Here is a 16,859-nt window from a genome sequence, read left to right on the forward strand (position 1 = left end):
CTCTACCTAGTGGTTTTCTTTTAGTATAACATGAGGGACACCAAGGAGGAGCAGTTTGTGAGGGGCTTGTTCAAGTGGGTGGGCAGGGAATGTGGAGAAGGTATTAGTTCATTTTCTGTTGCTATAATGAATTACCTGGTGCTGGGTAATTTATATAAAGAAAATAGGTTTACCTAGCTCACAGTTTGAAGGCTTTAAGCACAAGATCAGATGGCCCCATGTGTTTGGTCTCTGGTAAGGATCACATGGTAAATGGCGTCACAGTGATAGAAGTGCTTACAGAAGAGAACATTCAGCAAGACAGCTAGAGAGTCAGGATTGCTCTCTTTATAATAGCCCATGGAGTTTTACACTAGTCTCTTCCAAGAGTGATGTCCCCAGTAACCTAATTACCTCCCTCCATACCCCACCCCTTAAAGATGCCACCGTCTCTCCACATTGCCACCCTAGGGACCAAACTTCTAGCACATGAATCCTCGGGGAACACACTCAGACCATATCCCAACCACAGTGGAGGTTGTGAGAGGGTCAAAGCTAGTATGGATATGAGCCTTGCTGTGCCCAGTGTGGCAGGGGACCAGAGCCCGTCTCTGGATACCTCCCCCAGGAGGCCTGCACAGATGCCCTGCTCATTTGCCAGGTTTCCTATTAACACTAAAGTAAGGAAATCATCACATTTACATAGGCGAGAATTCCATGGTGCACCTTCCTATAAACCAGAGAGAGGAGAAGAATACTTTCCTTCAGACTCTCTTTCTGCTTATCTTTTTCTTGTTATAAGATGTTGCACTTTGTTAAAGGCCTCATAATGTCCAAACCTGAGGGAATCCAACCAAAAGCATGGCAAGTATCCCATCCCTTAGCCTTGGTGTTCTCTGGCCTTCTGCCTGCAGCCTTCCCTCCACCCTCGATTCCCAGCATGAGTGAGAATGACCTCCAACACAGCAGCCTCTCTTGGCTCTTGGCAAGGAGGTCATTCTCAAGGGCATCAGCACCTTGTCCTCTTTGGAAGAGATCATCTCACAAAATAAAATCCACATCAGAAAAGAAATCTTCTCCTCCTCCTCCTCCTTTTCTCCTCCTCCTCCTCCTCTCCTCCTCCTCCTCCTCCTCCTCCTTCTCCTCTCCTCCTCCTCCTCCTCCTCCTCTTCTCCTCCTTCCCCCCCTCCTTCTTCTGGTACCAGAGACTGAACTCAGGGGCACTTGACCACTGAGCCACATCCCTAGCCCTATTTTGTATTTTATTTAGAGACAGGGTCTCACTGAGTTGCTTAGTGCCTCACTTTTGCTGAGGCTGGCTTTGAACTCAAGATCCTCCAGTCTCAGGCTCCCCCCAGCTGCTGGCATTACAGTCATGTACCACTTCAACAGGCCAACTCTATTCATTTTTACCAAGGAAAGTTATTAGTCGTTTAAAAAAAAGTGCTAAAGTTTAAAGTCAATATAATTGTTTCACAGGAAGCATTTAAAGAGTACTTTAAAAAAATCTCTTTTTTAATGTAATCAGTAAAATCAGTGAAATATTTTATTACTTGCTTCTTTCCCCGGAGAATGTTTAATTTCAATGATTTTTATTGGAAAAAGAATAGTAATTGGTCTTAGCAGTCTTGTAAAAGTAGTATTAGCATAAAGGAATATAAAAATTTAAATCTCAATGTACGAAGATTCATAATCCTATATAGGGTATAAAATAAAAAATATTTTTTGGTGAAGTAAGAATTCTAATAACTTGGAATAGTTAGAGCCAGGTTGGAATAACATGCCTGAGGAGGTGTCCAAATATATGGTTTATGCAGTACATTTTACCACTGTAAATGCACACAAACCCCTGTTTCAGTTGAGAAGCACATTTCCCTTAAACCATTTTTATAGAGAAAGATACCGTTGCTAAGTGCCACTGGTTATGGAATATAGAACTATCTTTGTTTTTTTCCCAGAAATGTTTTCTGCATGATCGACAACATAGTGATATGCAGAAGAAACAAATTCCCATATTTAAACTGACTATTGGGAGAAAGAAATTCTCTATGCCTTCGTGAGAAGAGATGAAAGAAGTTGCTGTCCTTTAAAAGATAGCTGTGATTGATTGTTAATTGCCTAATACTTCCTCGTCCTCATCAGAAGCTTCTCTTTTCTCTGTTGTGAGATTTTGATAGCTGGTAATCCTTTCGTGAGAGTGAACAGCTTAGATCCCATGTAGCTAGTGAGGGCTCTCTTTCCAACAGGGGTCCTGATTGCAGGTGCAGAAGTCACCTGTCACCTCACACCTGGCAGTCATTTCCTGCAAAGATACAATACCTCTGCAGAAGGAGAACCGGAAGGCTTTTCTCTGCTAAAACACATTCTCATCAAACCTTGTCTCTTAGAAGGAGACAATAAATGTGCCCGTCATGTATATTAATATATTTGGGTAAAGTTTTAGTCTTTCATGGGAAAGAAATCACTAGTCAGGGCCAGGTTAGCGGATCTGCTTAACCCTGGGAATAGATTCAGTAACGGACTCACCAAAGGCAACGGAATACAGTCTGTATACATTGATAGCACATTAGGAGTCCTCTCTGCCAGAAGGCACTAGCTCTGCATACTGTAAAGAATTCTCTCTTTTGATTCCCTGTGGGTCTTGGTTACATGGGCTCCAATTGTAACCATTAAACAAACCTCCTTGTGTACTCGGCCTGTGTTTTTATGCCTGGCTGGAGGGGATAATAGGCACAGAGCCACTGGAGCCAGCAGTGCGGTTGCTGAAGAGTGGATTAGTTATGCCTGTTTTGATTTTGAATGAATATACCCACTGGCAAGCCATGTGGCCAAAGGAGTTTCATAGGTGGCAAGATCACCCCATTAAAGAACTGCCCTCCACATGCCCCATCCATCTGTGGGGCTCCATGCTCCCTCTCCAGACACACTCCCACATGGGCACAGAACCCTGAACCTGTGTTTCTTGTTTTGCTTCTTATCCCCTCTCTACCAGTCCTTCCTTCTTCCTCTCTTTTGGAACAAGAAAATCACATAAGGATATGTCAGTGTTGCCCTATTCCTCTCACATCTCCAGAAATATCAGACCAACTGGTTTACACAAATTAACCATCACAGAAAGTTCAGGGAAATCAGCCATCCCTGAATTTTTCTCTCCATGTTTTATTCAAGAGCAAAATATTGGGCTGGGGAAGTGGCTCAAGCAGTAGCGCGCTCGCCAGGCATGCGTGCGGCCCGGGTTCGATCCTCAGCACCACATACAAACAAAGATGTTGTGTCTGCCGAAAACTATATATTGAAATTCTCTCTCTCTCCCTCTCTCTCTCTCTCTCTCTCTCTCTCTCCCTTAAAAAAAAAAAAAAAAAGAGCAGCCTTTGCCCAGCGGCTGCACTCTCTGATTCTCTCTATTGCCTGAACAAAGGTGCCGCCATTTCTTGTTTACATTCACAAGGCAGGGAAAGGTGGGTGTCCTCCAGCTTATGGAGAGAGGGCTGCCAGGGTTCTATGTCCTGAGACCATCAGGGAGGAGCTGGCTCCACCAGCTGCTGTGGCCAGTGAATCCCCAGTTCTGTGCACCGGGAGTTGCACTTCCTTGTCTAGAGACCTGTCGCCCTGTCCTGGGAGAATAAAATAATGTTGAATCACATAGGAAAAGAGATTATTGAGGAAAATGAATAGCTGGAATAGTTAAAAAATTCAAAGTACTAATTCTAGTAAAGAATTACTCTAAAACGCTTCTCCTGTTGCCAGGTGCTGATTGTCAGAGATGGGGGAGGGTTGTCGTTTTCTTAAAGATCGATGTGTGTGTGTGTGTGTGTGTGTGTGTATGTGCATGCTTATTTAACATGTATTGTACTGATTATACATTTAAACCAAGGAAATCAGCAATATATTTACATGTAAGAAACGGTTAATTCCCAGAGGGAATTAAATGTGTCAGATCTTTTCTATTTTTATTAAAGGAGAATTAGGCAGAAATCCAATTTCAATTTCATTTCTTTTTTTTCTTTTTCTCCAAGAAAATGTTCTTTATTTCTTTCATTTCTTTCTTGTAATATGCACCTTCTTCTTCTTCTTCATTTTTTAAAACTTTCCTCCAGGTCTCCATGGGTGCTCTCTACCTATTCATTTGGTTATTTTGTTCTCTGACTTCCTAAAGCCAGCCAGCAACTGTGGTTGATTCCTTTCTTTGCCCTTGACACTTTTCTAGGGATGAAGCTGCGCAGGTGACAAGGACCTGTATCAGTAAGTGCAGAACTCCATTCTAGCTGGACTTTGACCTCACTTTCATTCACATACGCTGATATACTTGAAGACGCTGCATCCACTCAGGAACTTATAGGGGTATTTTCTATTCCAAAAGATTTGAGTACTTTTCTAAAATCTAAGGACTACTTTTATAATGAAAATACATCCCCCTAGCTTATCTAGCAGTAGGAGAATAAAAGCACTCTATGACTCATATCTAAATCATTCTTCATAAAATCATTAAAGACTCTATATTAGGGTATAACAGTAACCCCTTCACCTCTGAATGTAGCCCTCATTGCTCTAAGATTTATCTTTTTTACCCTCTCTTCTCCCCTCTCCTGCTCCCTAACAAGGTTAGGGAGACAGTGTTATCTGTTCTTCCCCCTAGTTAACTGCCTCTGAACACACCAACTAGAGGAATGAGATGCCTGATAAGGATCTGGGAAGTGAATGTCTCCCAAATTAACCAGTGAATCCTAACACGCTATCAGGGTGCCCTGGGGAAAGCTACTTGAAAGCTAGGAGATGGACAAGTGTGCCTCAGGTAGAACCAAACCACAGGGGCTACTCCTGTAAGTAAAGGGAGGGACTGAGTAGCTCTGAGCAGCTGCTGAAGCCCCTTTGCTTAAAGGAACTCCTGCCTTCTTTCCCTGCACTGTAAGGATTGCTCCATCTTGGTCTACTTTGAGAAAAAGGAAACTGAATGCAGTAAAGTCAGAACCCCTTGGCCATCTGGTAAGCTCCCCTGGCGTTCACACCGAGACCCTTGATTCTACACTTCTGGTTCCCCTTTGTGGGTGTAAGTTCCTTGCTTAGCGTCTGGATGGCCATCTTAAGTGACAGCCTCCAACTTAAGAAAAAGTTTTGCTTTCCTGCCTAACAGCCTTTCTGAGAAAGGCTCACCACTCTGTCATATCAACCCTACCCTTAACCTCCGCATTAGGATCGGCCCAGCTCTAATCCCTGAGCCTGCCCTGGAAAAGTCACAGAACCCAAGCCTGTATTGTCTCTCTCCATCTATGGAGAGATGGCCTCTATTTGTCAGCTCTGACAAATAAACTGTCCTGTGTATCTCTGCCTGGTCTCCGTCTTTCATTTCTCAGTTTCCCACCTCTTGGTTCTTCGCTTTCCTTTCATTGGTGCCAAAACCCGGGATCGGGTTCCCTGGTGTGCCCACTACCCTCTTTGAGGGTCACTGAGCATCCTTAGACCTGAATCCAAATTCCATCGAGGGACCAGGCCCTCCATTCTGCCGAATGCCCTCTTTGCACTCACCACCAGACATTTCAGTTAAGACTCCTGTCTCCAGTAGAGCTAAATGACCTATGGGGTCCCAGGAAGTGACTGTCAATCGTCAGGCACTCCCAAGGTTACCGTTTGGTCGGGGATGCCCCCAGCCACATCTTTCACAGCTACAGTGATCCCTACTGTTGACTTGGTCTATAGGTGGTCTTTTATTTGGGTCCTGGGGATTAAGAAAAACCACTGAGGGTGATTGGGAGTTGTTCCTGGTGAGACCTCTTGTCCTTGGGTTAATCTCTATGGCTTCTGCCCCTATGTAGTCCCGGCTGGGGGCCAAAGTGCCTCTAAGGAGCCTGCCCCCAATGCTTATCCAGCAATGGTGACAACCCCCTCAGCGTAACCATCCTCTCTAATGGGTAATACTAGAGACTAGGGGATGCTCCACCTCTAAACTCACCTCTTATGTCTCACCATGGGCGGCTCCTCATCCATTCCCTCCCATAGTCTCCTAGGCTGCCTCCTGCTAACTTAGGGTCTCTCTCTCACCCTGAACCTATCCACCCCCAACCCCAACTTATCCATTTGTGCAATCAGATCTGGCCTCAATACCCTTTGGACTCTAAATGGCCGCTTAAGGGCACGACACTCTAGATCTCAAATTATCAGGAGTCTTTTCAACTATTGTGAGCGTTTGGGAAAATGGGAAGAGAACATATATTCAGAGCTTCTCCTCTCTACATTCTAAGCCCTCTTTCTCTGCAACTCTTGGTCTCCTGCACAAGTCCTCTTAGCTCTCACCTCCCCTACGCCTGCTTCCAAAGGGACAGAAGATCCTACCCAGGATTCTTCCTCCTTCAGCCCAGCAGATGAGTCCTTGCCATACCACAATTCTCTTTCTGATGAAGCTGCTACAGCAACTGTCCCCTCATCCCCTCTGCCCTTATCTCCTCCCACCACAAGCTCACGGGCTGCTGCTGTCCAACCCGCATCTCTGCGTCCTCTACTCCAGGTGGCTGGAGTAGATGGTGTAATCCAAATTCATGTGCCTTTCTCTTTGTCAGATCTTTCACAGATAGAAAAGCTGCTTGGGTCCTATACTTCAAGTCCCACTACATATATCAAAGAGTTTCAATATCTGATCCAGTCATAAGATTTGACCTTCCATGATGTCCATATGATCTTGTCTAACACCTTCCTGCCAGAGAAGTGCAGGCGAGTTTGGGAGCAAGATAGAAATTATGCTGATGAGGTATGTCAGACCTCCCCTGTCCATCCAATTGGCACTAAAACGGTCCCCGGTTGGGACCCCAATTGATATTATAATTCACCTGGAGGAGTAACTAGTAGAAACTAATTCATTACTTGCCTCATGGCAGGACTCAGAAAGGCAGCCCATAGGCTATCTATTTAAAAAGCTCCAGGAAGTCATCCAAGATAAAAATGAAAGCCCTTCAGCACTTTTAGATCGCCTGACGAAAGCATTATTACAATATACTAATCTGGGCCCTGAGACTGGAGAGATGTGCCTTTATTTGTCAGCTCAGACAAATAATGGCACATCTCATGTGTACCTCTGCCTAGTCTCTGTCTTTCATTTCTCAGTCGCCCGTCTCCTGGTTCCTCTCTTTCCTTTCAGTGGGAGCATCTGGTCCCTCCACCCCACCCTGTGGGGACATCTGTGGCACCACTGCCATAGGAGTCACGGTTAAGTGGGAGTTGGGAAATTAGGGAGATTTTCCCCCTGGTCTGCTTTGAATGTTCCCGTCTGTCGGCCATGGTTTGGGGATCCTCTGTTTGTCTGTCATTATGTTTTGTTTTTTTTTTTTTTTTGTATCTGTTTCTGGTCCTTTAAGACATGGGCAATAGTGTGTTGATCCTATAGGTTGTATCTTGGGAAAGAAATAATGGGCCACCTATAGATGTAAACGTGTCTAAGAAAAAGATGACTGTTTACTGTAATACTCTGGTCTTTGAATGGTTTTCTGAATTATTGTACAATCTTGCAGTTGGGATTTGGTTTGTCAGGGATAAAATAAGCTTTTTGTAGTACAGTCATGTAGGCCATTACATAATAAGGAGTCTTAACAGTCAAAAACTGAGTTGGATGCAAAAAGTGCTGCCTCAAATGCGTGAGCATAGCAGGACACCAAAGGATGATTGAAAAAAAAAAAATATATATATATATATATATATATAATTTTTTTTCCCTTTCAACCCTGTACTGACAGTCTGAGCACCACTTCTCAGTCTGGCCTCAGGCAACTGCAAATCATCCTGCTGTGGGTCAGGGACACCAGTTCTGGGATAAAGGGAAAAAAAAAAAAAACTCAAGAAAGCTGCCTGGTCTATAGAGAAAAGAACCTGGCCTCTACTCTGCTTTTTAGCCACTCTTTGCCCTTGGGAATAACATTGGAGTTTGAGAACAGGACTCTGTTTGCCACTTCTGCAGACAAATGAAATGCAAGCTGTAGATGTCACTGATTTTCTTTCTGGGTTCTTGTCTCATGGGTTCAAAGAAGGAAATCCATGGATGATGACAGAGGATAAAAAATTTTTAAAACTTAAAATTAGTTTTGAGTGAGAAAAAGAAAAATAAAACTCCCCATCATATGAGGGGGAAACTGGTGGAAAGCTTTTCCACTTGCGTATAATATTCTGGGGACTTAAGTCTTTGGCATAAAGGCACTGATCAGAGTCCATGCTGGACAGACATTAAAAGCATTGGAACTAATTATTGGAATCTACCCTGTACCGATGTTGGGAAGGTGAGAAAGCTATTGGCCTGGCCCATGACTTTCTATTTGGCTGTATGCATTTAGTCCTTTACTCTGAATATTTTTCCACCTCCACTTCCATTTTCCTGGCCACTGTGGGGACAAAGGAATGGACTGGAATTCTTAACCTCACAGGGTTGTCTTTACATTTGGAAAAAAATAAATCTTATCTGGGGCCCATTACACTTATTGTCTGATGATTAACTAGCCTATCTTAATGGAGGGTAAAACAAAACAAACAAACAAAGAATCTGCTGATCACAAGGAATGGGGCAATGGGTTCCAGTATTATTAAATAAAATAATAACATGGGGAAAAATAATCTCCTCTTTTTATGATCTGACAGGGTGTCCTATCTGGCCAGAGGACACTTCTGGGTGCAGCCCTACCTGTTGCCCCAAAAGCTAAAATACAAGGGCCTCTTCGAGTCTCAATGAATTTAAGCACCCATGTCTTGGTCCTGCTGATTTCTGCAGAGAGAGGTCCCTAACAACATTGTGTGGTCCATGTGAGCTTCATTGGACAGAATGCCCTATATACACACATATATAAAGACAGAATCTCTGGGTACAATTGACAGTGGGAACTCACTTAACATTGACGGCATTATGATGATGATAAGAGAGACTGGTCAAACAACAGTAATCTGTGTTCCAACCTCTTGAGCACAAACTGGAAGGGAAAAAAGGTTTAAGGGGCAGTTTTTTTTTTTTTTTTAAATATGCCAGAGTGTCTGTTCCCTCTCTTGGGATAAAATTTGTTATATGAATTAAGTGTACAGATAACAAGCTCATGCCAAAAGGAACGACTTCCTTTGCAAGTGCCTTCCAGGAAAAGAAAGCAGAAGCTGCTCTGCTGGAGGTCTCCTAGAAATGAATAAGGTCTTTCAAACCAGAGGGACTCTGAAAAAAGTGGCCAATGTTTTCTTTCGTTGTTTTTTTTTTTTGTGGTGCTGGGGATTAAAACAAGGGCCTTGTGCATGTGAGACAAGCACTTTGCCAACTGAGCTATATCCCCAGCCTCATGATCAATGTTTTCTTAAATACTGATGAGTAACAATTGGTGCAAGGCTTTAGTGCTATAAAATATTAAAGTCCATTGCTTTTAGGATTTTTCTTTGTTAGAGAAACAGATAACTTACAATTTTGGCCAGGCTTGATTTTTTTCATGAATAACCTGAATATATGTGACTGGAGATACGTACACATTTGAAACTAAATACGTTTGTCTGAGCCTTATCTAAATGTTCTGTAAAACTTTATAAAATGAAAGTTCATATTGCATCTGGCATAAAAGGGCCACAATGCCATTTGAGAAACTGATATAAATCTGTTGTTTCTTTAACTAAGTCTAGTTCTGATCATTAACACTGTTCCCTAAATGTATAAGAGATTTAAAGCTATCCTTTGATTTTTGCTAGTACGGCTAAACTCTGCAAACCTATAATGATCAATAAATTCTAAATTTTACCATGAAAAATTAAACCTAGTTAATATAAGGACATTTGTGTATGGTGATGGTGACTACTAGTTCTTTGCATATTAAGTATACTCATGTTCTTCTAATATACAAGTTTTAAAATATAAAGCTAGGAAAAGCACTTTACCAAGCTAATATTCTCCAAATTAAAGTTATCCTAAATGGTAATTTTAAACTTAAATAAATAACAAATTTAATTGGAGATTTATTAATGTCATTTAATGTTCTGTAACAGGGCTTGTTATCAATAAGATGTGTATAAAATTTTACATTACTTTTTACACTGGGGTAGAAATTTAAGTGTATTTTTAGAAGATAATGAGTGCCTGATCAGTTTAAAAGTGGATATTGTAAAACATGAAAACATTTTACCACTGTCCCACAAAAAAAGGGTTAAAAGCTCTCTAAGCTTTTCTTTGATTCATATTTCAGGTATAAAAATGTATTATGTTAGTTGTGAAGAACCCCACCTTATCTGAGATGTTAGAATGGCTCTAAAAGAGGGTAGACTTCAGATCATTTAAAGTTGTGTTCAAAAGATTGATTTTTTTTTTTTTTTTGGTAAAGATTAGTGTGATCTCAAACAGGGGATATAATGTGTAACTAAGTAAAGGTTCAAGATTTTCCTTGTAAACTTCCTAAGTGTTGCCTGTTTATGTTTTGCAGAGGTTCTGCTTCTAATAGAAAAAGAAAAAAAATATCAACTCAGGTTAATTGGGGAGAATAAGCCATCACCTACAGGACAAATACTATATGATGCTGACTTGCAGTACTAATACTAACCCAATTAAATGAAAGGGGTAACTGTAATATTACAGATATTAAAGCTATAACCTGTTACTTCCTCTTTAAGACTGGTGAAACTGACTTGCTGGTGTTTAAAACCAAAATTTGGAGACCAAAATCAAGGAAGTAAAAGGGCAAAGGAAAAAGCAGCCAATGTTTGGCTCTTGCCCTCTAAGATCAGCCAGCACCCAGAGAATGATGGGACCCCTCTAAGGGCTCTGAAACCCAGTGAGTCACCTGATCTGCCAATAAGGGAGATCAGGAGGACCCTAAAGAACAGAAAGCCAACCAGTGGTGAATATTCTGTAAAAAGGAGGGTCACTGGAAAGTGAAATGCCTGAAGCTTCCAAGAGAAGCCACAGGTGTGGTCATTAAGACCCTGACCTGACCATCTGGCACATGGCACCACTGATAGAGGAAGCCTAAAGGAGCCAGGAGGCTTCACACATGTCCCCAAGAGTGATCTCTGATGAATCTCAGCTGACTCTTAAGAATAGATAGGAGCAAGGTCAGTTTTGACCAAGTTGGTCTTGAACAACTGGCAGGAGAGTCTAGCCTGAGCACAGTCCTACAGGGACATTTAAAAGGAAAAATAATGTTTTTTGTTTGTTGTTTGTTTGTTTTTAATGTAGCTTAAAATGTACACTTGTGTCAGCCCTACCAAAAGTAAGTAAAGCTGGAGGCTGTAAAGGAAGGGTACTTAGGACAGTGCCTAAGATTTAACCATTGCAGAGGACTCCAGAGATACAAGGCTGTCCTGCATTCCAGGGACTGGCTGAAATACTGATTGTTTTCATATTATTTATTTACCAAAAAAAATAATACTTTGCTGTCTTGTTTATTGTTGTCCTCGCATAAACCTTGCATATGGATACTTGTCCAGTCACTTGCCAGCTGCCACCAGGGAGCTCTGGACTGCTGTGATGCTGAATACCCTTAACTGTCCATGCCCCACCAGACAGAAAACAAGGACTTTGGGTCACTTTCCCTGAACTTCGCCTTCTCTTAGCTCAAAGTAGCTTGGAGATGTCGTCGCCCACTTTTTCATAGAAATGGAAGGTAGAAGTTGACGGTGGGAAAATATAAGAGTGGTCCCTCCACTTTCTGAATGTAGCCCTCATTGCTCGAAGATTTTTTTTAAATTTTTTTTCTCTTTTCTCCCCTCCCCCTCCCCTAGTTGACTGCCCCTGAACACACCCATTATAGGAAGGAGATGCCTGCTGAGGATCTGGGAAGTGAATGTCTCCCAAATTAACCAGTGAATCCTAACAGGTCAAGGAATGTAACCCTTGAAGAGTTCCTTTAAAACCCCTGCTGTCCCTCCTGAGTCACAGCCTTTGAGACAGGAGGCTCCTGTGCTTCTCCTTTGCTAGCAAAGCAATAAAACTTCCTTTTCCTTTTTCTCAAAACTGTGGCATCATTATTAAATTGGCATTGATTGGCATTGGGGACAGGGACATTGGCTGTCAGTTACAAGGGCAACCCACTTGGGACCCCACACTTGTGGGAGCTCTACTTCCTGTTTCAAAAGTAAATTCTGTTACTTTGGTCTAAAAAGAAATTTTCAAATCAATTCCTTTATAATGCCCCCTACCCCTTTCTCTGTTCTGGATGTTTTAGTGCAAACATGTTTGTTTGCCTTCTCTAAGTCCATCTTTTGTTTCCTCTTCCTTTTCAAAAATGTTTGCCTATTTGAACATGTATAGTAGCAGTTTTTTTAAAAAAAAAACCTTTATCTTTAATAAAGATATCTTTGAAAGTTATGAAGTTTATTGGTAACTTTGTGTGTGTGTGTGTGTGGTGCTGGGGATTAAACCCAGGGCCTTGTGCATGTGTCGCAAACACTCTACGAACTGAGCTATATACCCAACCCATGTTGATGCCTTTTGATAAGTGAGTCCACAGATATTTAAGAGCCTGCAAAATTGTAAAATTAAACTTCGCCCAATTTAGTGAAGCTAGGTTTGCTCTGGCTTCATCCTTTAAAATTAATTGCCACAACTGAATGCCGAGCCTGTTGGAGTCTTTGGAGTACATCTTGCAGTGAACGCTGGATAGCATGATTCAGTCCTTCAACTGAGTTTGAGCCGAGGACAGGCAGCACTGCTTTCAAATTCTGGAAAAAAGAAATTGATTCATCTCCCTCTTCCCAAATTATGAGATGGAATTGATAAAAATAAAGCTCAGCTGCACACTGTGGAAGAGAGTCACTGGGCTCCTCTCCGCACCCCCACCTCCAGCCCCACGCCTCATCTACCTATTTCCTCTGTTTCTGCTGGTGTCTCCTGGGAGAAGCAGTGCCAAAGAAAACCCTCTGAGATGATGGAAATGCTGTGTCTGCACTAGTCACATGTGGCTCTTGAGTACTTACATGTGGCCATTGCAATTGATGGAGTAATTTAATTTAAAATGTAAACTGGGCATGGTGGGCATGGTGGGCATGCCTGTAACTCCAGCAACTCTGGAGGCTGAGGCAGGAGGATTGCAAGTTTGAGGCCAGCCTAAGCAATTTAGCCAGACCCTGTTTCAAAAAAATAAAAATAAAATAAATAAAGGGCTGGGGATGTGGCTCAATAGTAAATTGCCGCTGGGTTCAATCCCCAGTACTTAAAAAAAAAAGTTTTATTCAAGGTGTAACAGTGGTCCCTTCACCTTCAGAATATAGCCCTCATTGCTCTGAGGTTTACTTTAAAAAAAAATGTTTCTCTCTCTCTCTCTCTCTCTCTCTCTCTCTCTTTCTCTTCTCTTCTCCCTTCTTCTTCCTAACAAGATTAGGGAGATAGTGTTATCTTTTCTTCCCCTAGTTAATTGCCCCTGAACACAGGCACTACAGGAAGGAGGTGCCTGCTGAGGATCTGGGAAGTGAATATCTCCTAAATTAACAAGTGAACCCTAACATGCCAACAGGACTCCCTGGGACCCCTAACCTGAGCACACCTGGAATGTAAATCTCGAAGAATTCCTTTAAAACCCCCCTGTCCCTCCGGATCTGGAGAGTAACAGCCTTTGGGACAGGAGTCCCCTGTGTTTCTCCTTTGCTAGCAAAGCAATAAATCTTCCTTTTTCTTTTTCTCAAAACCAAGTCCTCATTATAAAATTGGCATTGATTGACATTGGACGGAGTTTTCTGTTACAAAGGGAATATATATTCTGTAAGACAAAAATATTATCTATTTTTGAGATAAAAGTGCTGTAATGATCATCATTGTACACCGCAATAAGATCGCTATATCATGACATTACTGATATTTATTATAAATAAAAATATTTTGTTTAGCAAATCTCCCTTTATGTATTCTAACATGACTCTTAGAATCAATTCTTCATGAGTTACAGGTTTCCCCTACTATTTCTCTTTGCTCTGGCATGGCCTTCTCTTTTTATCTTTTTTGAAGACCTAACATGTTGCTAGGCATTGTCAATGTCACCAATGAAATTCAGCCTTTGTCTTATTGAAGCCAGAATTATAAAACCGGTAGTCAGCAGAGATAGATTAATTGAGCCAAATTGAATAAAACAGAGCAAACTGGTTTAGGTCCAAAAGTTGGGAACTGTGCCCATGGGATATTCAAAAGTTAATGTCCCCAAAACCCAACCTATACTGAAGAATCGTTAATGAAGCAACTCCCGAGCAGATGGGAACTGCTAATAAATTCACCCTAGCCCCTCCAGCCCACCTGTTCCCACCTGTTGGCCCTCCCACCCCCGGGGCTTAGACTCAGAAGGAGAAAGATTGGTGGAGATGGGGAGAGCAGGAGAACAAAGGAAGCCTAGGACATATGAAAAGCCAGAACGCCCTCACTTCTTGGGATACCAGTTGTGACCCCTTCACCTTCCCAGGGAAGTCTATGTCACCACTTTTTAAATAAACCCACCTTTATATGTTTGTCTCGGCGTGCTTCTGTAATGTTCGAACTTCAACCTGTGAGGAAGCAGGTTACCAATAATCGGTAGCATCATATTTTGAGTTTCTTCCCTAGTAAAAGATAGCTTATTATTACATTGCAAGAAGACAAAAGCCATAGAGTCCTGGCATTTTCTGTATTCTAAATACACTGATGAGGGAACAGCACTGGTGCAGGCTTGCTGCACTCCAAAGAAGAACTTGCCTTGTCAAGATTTAGACTTTGAGTAAGGCATGGTGGCGCACACCTGTAATCCCAGCAGCTCAGGAGGCTGAGGCAGGAGGATTTCGAGTTCAAAGCCAGCCTCAGCAAAAACGAGGTGCTAAGCAACTTAGTGAGACCCTGTCTCTGAATAAAATACAAAATAGGACTGGGGATGTGGCTCAGTGGTCAAGTGCTGCTGAGTTCAGTCCCCTGTACTAAATAATAATAATAATAATAATAATAATAATAATAATAATAATAATGATGTTTTGTTATCCCCAAGACTGATGTGTGCTCCAAACAATGTCAAGTAACCTTTTCTCCCACCAAAGCCATTCAGCTGCCAGCTCTAAATGCAGGCATTGTGGGGAGGGGCTTAAGATGGTCAGAGGAAACCCTCTGGGAGGGAAAGTGGCAAAGGCAAAATGGACTTCTTGTTGTGATTGCTCCTCCCAGAAGGAAACTCCTGCCCCCCACCCCCACCCCGGGACTTTCTCCAGGAACTCTGCAGTGAAACCTACAGTGCAGTCCCCTGGCAACGAATGGAGGGCTGGTATGCTGGAACAGCCCCACGTGGGGCCACCGGCTCACAAAGGACCTAGCCTGTCAATGCTCTGTCCACTGAAATAATAATCCCAGCTGTGCTTTGGAGGCTTTTCCCTGAGCAGGAAGGGATTGAGCAGCAGCGCCCCTCTGCCAGGTGCGTGCATCTCTGTGTATCCTGCCACTTCTGTGGGTTCTGTCTTGTCAAATCTCCTTTGTGGGTGGATGGGTTCTATTGTCCATTACTGTTCTTTTTTTTTTTTTTGTCTTTAATTGAAAAAAATGACAATTTTATCTTCAGGGCTTCTGTGTGGTTACTTGGCATTCTTTAATTTCCCCATTAAATACTTTAATTGGTTAAAGGAGACTTCTTAGTGTGCTTTGTTGACATAACAGCAGTGGATACATGTTTTATGTACACAAACTAAAGTCAATTTAAGAAGCCACATGAAAGGCTACTTATGGGAGGTTAGTGTGAACTCATTTAATTAGCATTATGAATTTATTCACCTAGTACTGTATATATTTGTCTTTGAAATTCAGATGATAGTGAAGAAGAAATATCTTCCTATATAAAGGTCCATTTCTTTTCTGTCCCTGTGTATTTAAGGTCAGTAATTGTCCCTTTCATATTAGTAGCGTTTCATTCTAAAACTTTATAAGTGAATATCAGAAGTTTTCCGTTTATTCTATACAAGGTTTGTCAAAATCTGGAAAAGAGCGACATCTTCATTTTTTTAAACAAAATATTTTATTTCAAGATTTAATTGTTTTGGTAGGTATTAAATTACTCCTCATTGGTGGGTTAATCTATGACCTCGACATTTTGGGTTGCATTGTGACAATAGCAGATGAGCCCTGCAGCAGTGTAGGAGAGATACAACATACATTTGACCATGCTTAGGAACTCCTTTGCATAATATGGGTTTGTTAGGTCTCTTAACACATTTCAATCAATACAGGACAAGATTTTTTTTAAGTTGTAGTTGGTACAATATCTTTATTTATTTATTTTTAATATTTATTTTTTAGTTGTAGTTGGACACACTAGCTTTATTTTATTTATTTATGTGGTGATGAGGATCGAACTCAGGGCCTCGCACGTGCTAGGCGAACGCTCTACCGCTGAGCCACAACCCCAGCCCACTATTTATTCATTTTTATGTGGTGCTGAGAATCAAACCCAGTACCTTACATGTGCAAGGCAAGTGCTCTACCACTGAGCCACAACCCCGGCCCCTGATTTTTTTTTTCCTTTACAATTTAGAAAGCAATAACTTCTTAGCACCTTCATATCCACAAACTTAGGTGTGAAGCTGGGATCAACTTTTCTTTCCTACCAATGCTGACTTATTTTTGGCCACAGAAATAAAACTTTACCATATTCATGAAAATGAGATTAATTGGGGGAAAGACTTTAAAAATGAAAAGACTCAAAATGTAATCTCTGTAAATAAAATTTGAAGAGCTAGATTCAGATGTCACACACCACATAGAAGTGTCTGGAAACCCTGCCTGTTTGAGAACAAGCTGGGCTGAGAGGTCAGTTCCAACGAGAGCCTCTTTTTGAATAAAACAGGCAGCAGATGCTGGATCTCTGTGTGGAGGGCAGGGTTTAGGCGTGTAGTACCAGAGGCAATAAGGTCTTGCTCTGCAGCCAACTTTTATTGCTAAATAGTTCTAACATCATAGTTCCTCT

The sequence above is a fragment of the Marmota monax genome, unplaced genomic scaffold (assembly GCF_021218885.2).
Source record: "Marmota monax isolate L192 unplaced genomic scaffold, Marmota_monax_Labrador192_F-V1.1 WCK01_AAM20220418_F8-fsc00071, whole genome shotgun sequence".
Classification (NCBI taxonomy): Eukaryota; Metazoa; Chordata; class Mammalia; order Rodentia; family Sciuridae; genus Marmota; species Marmota monax.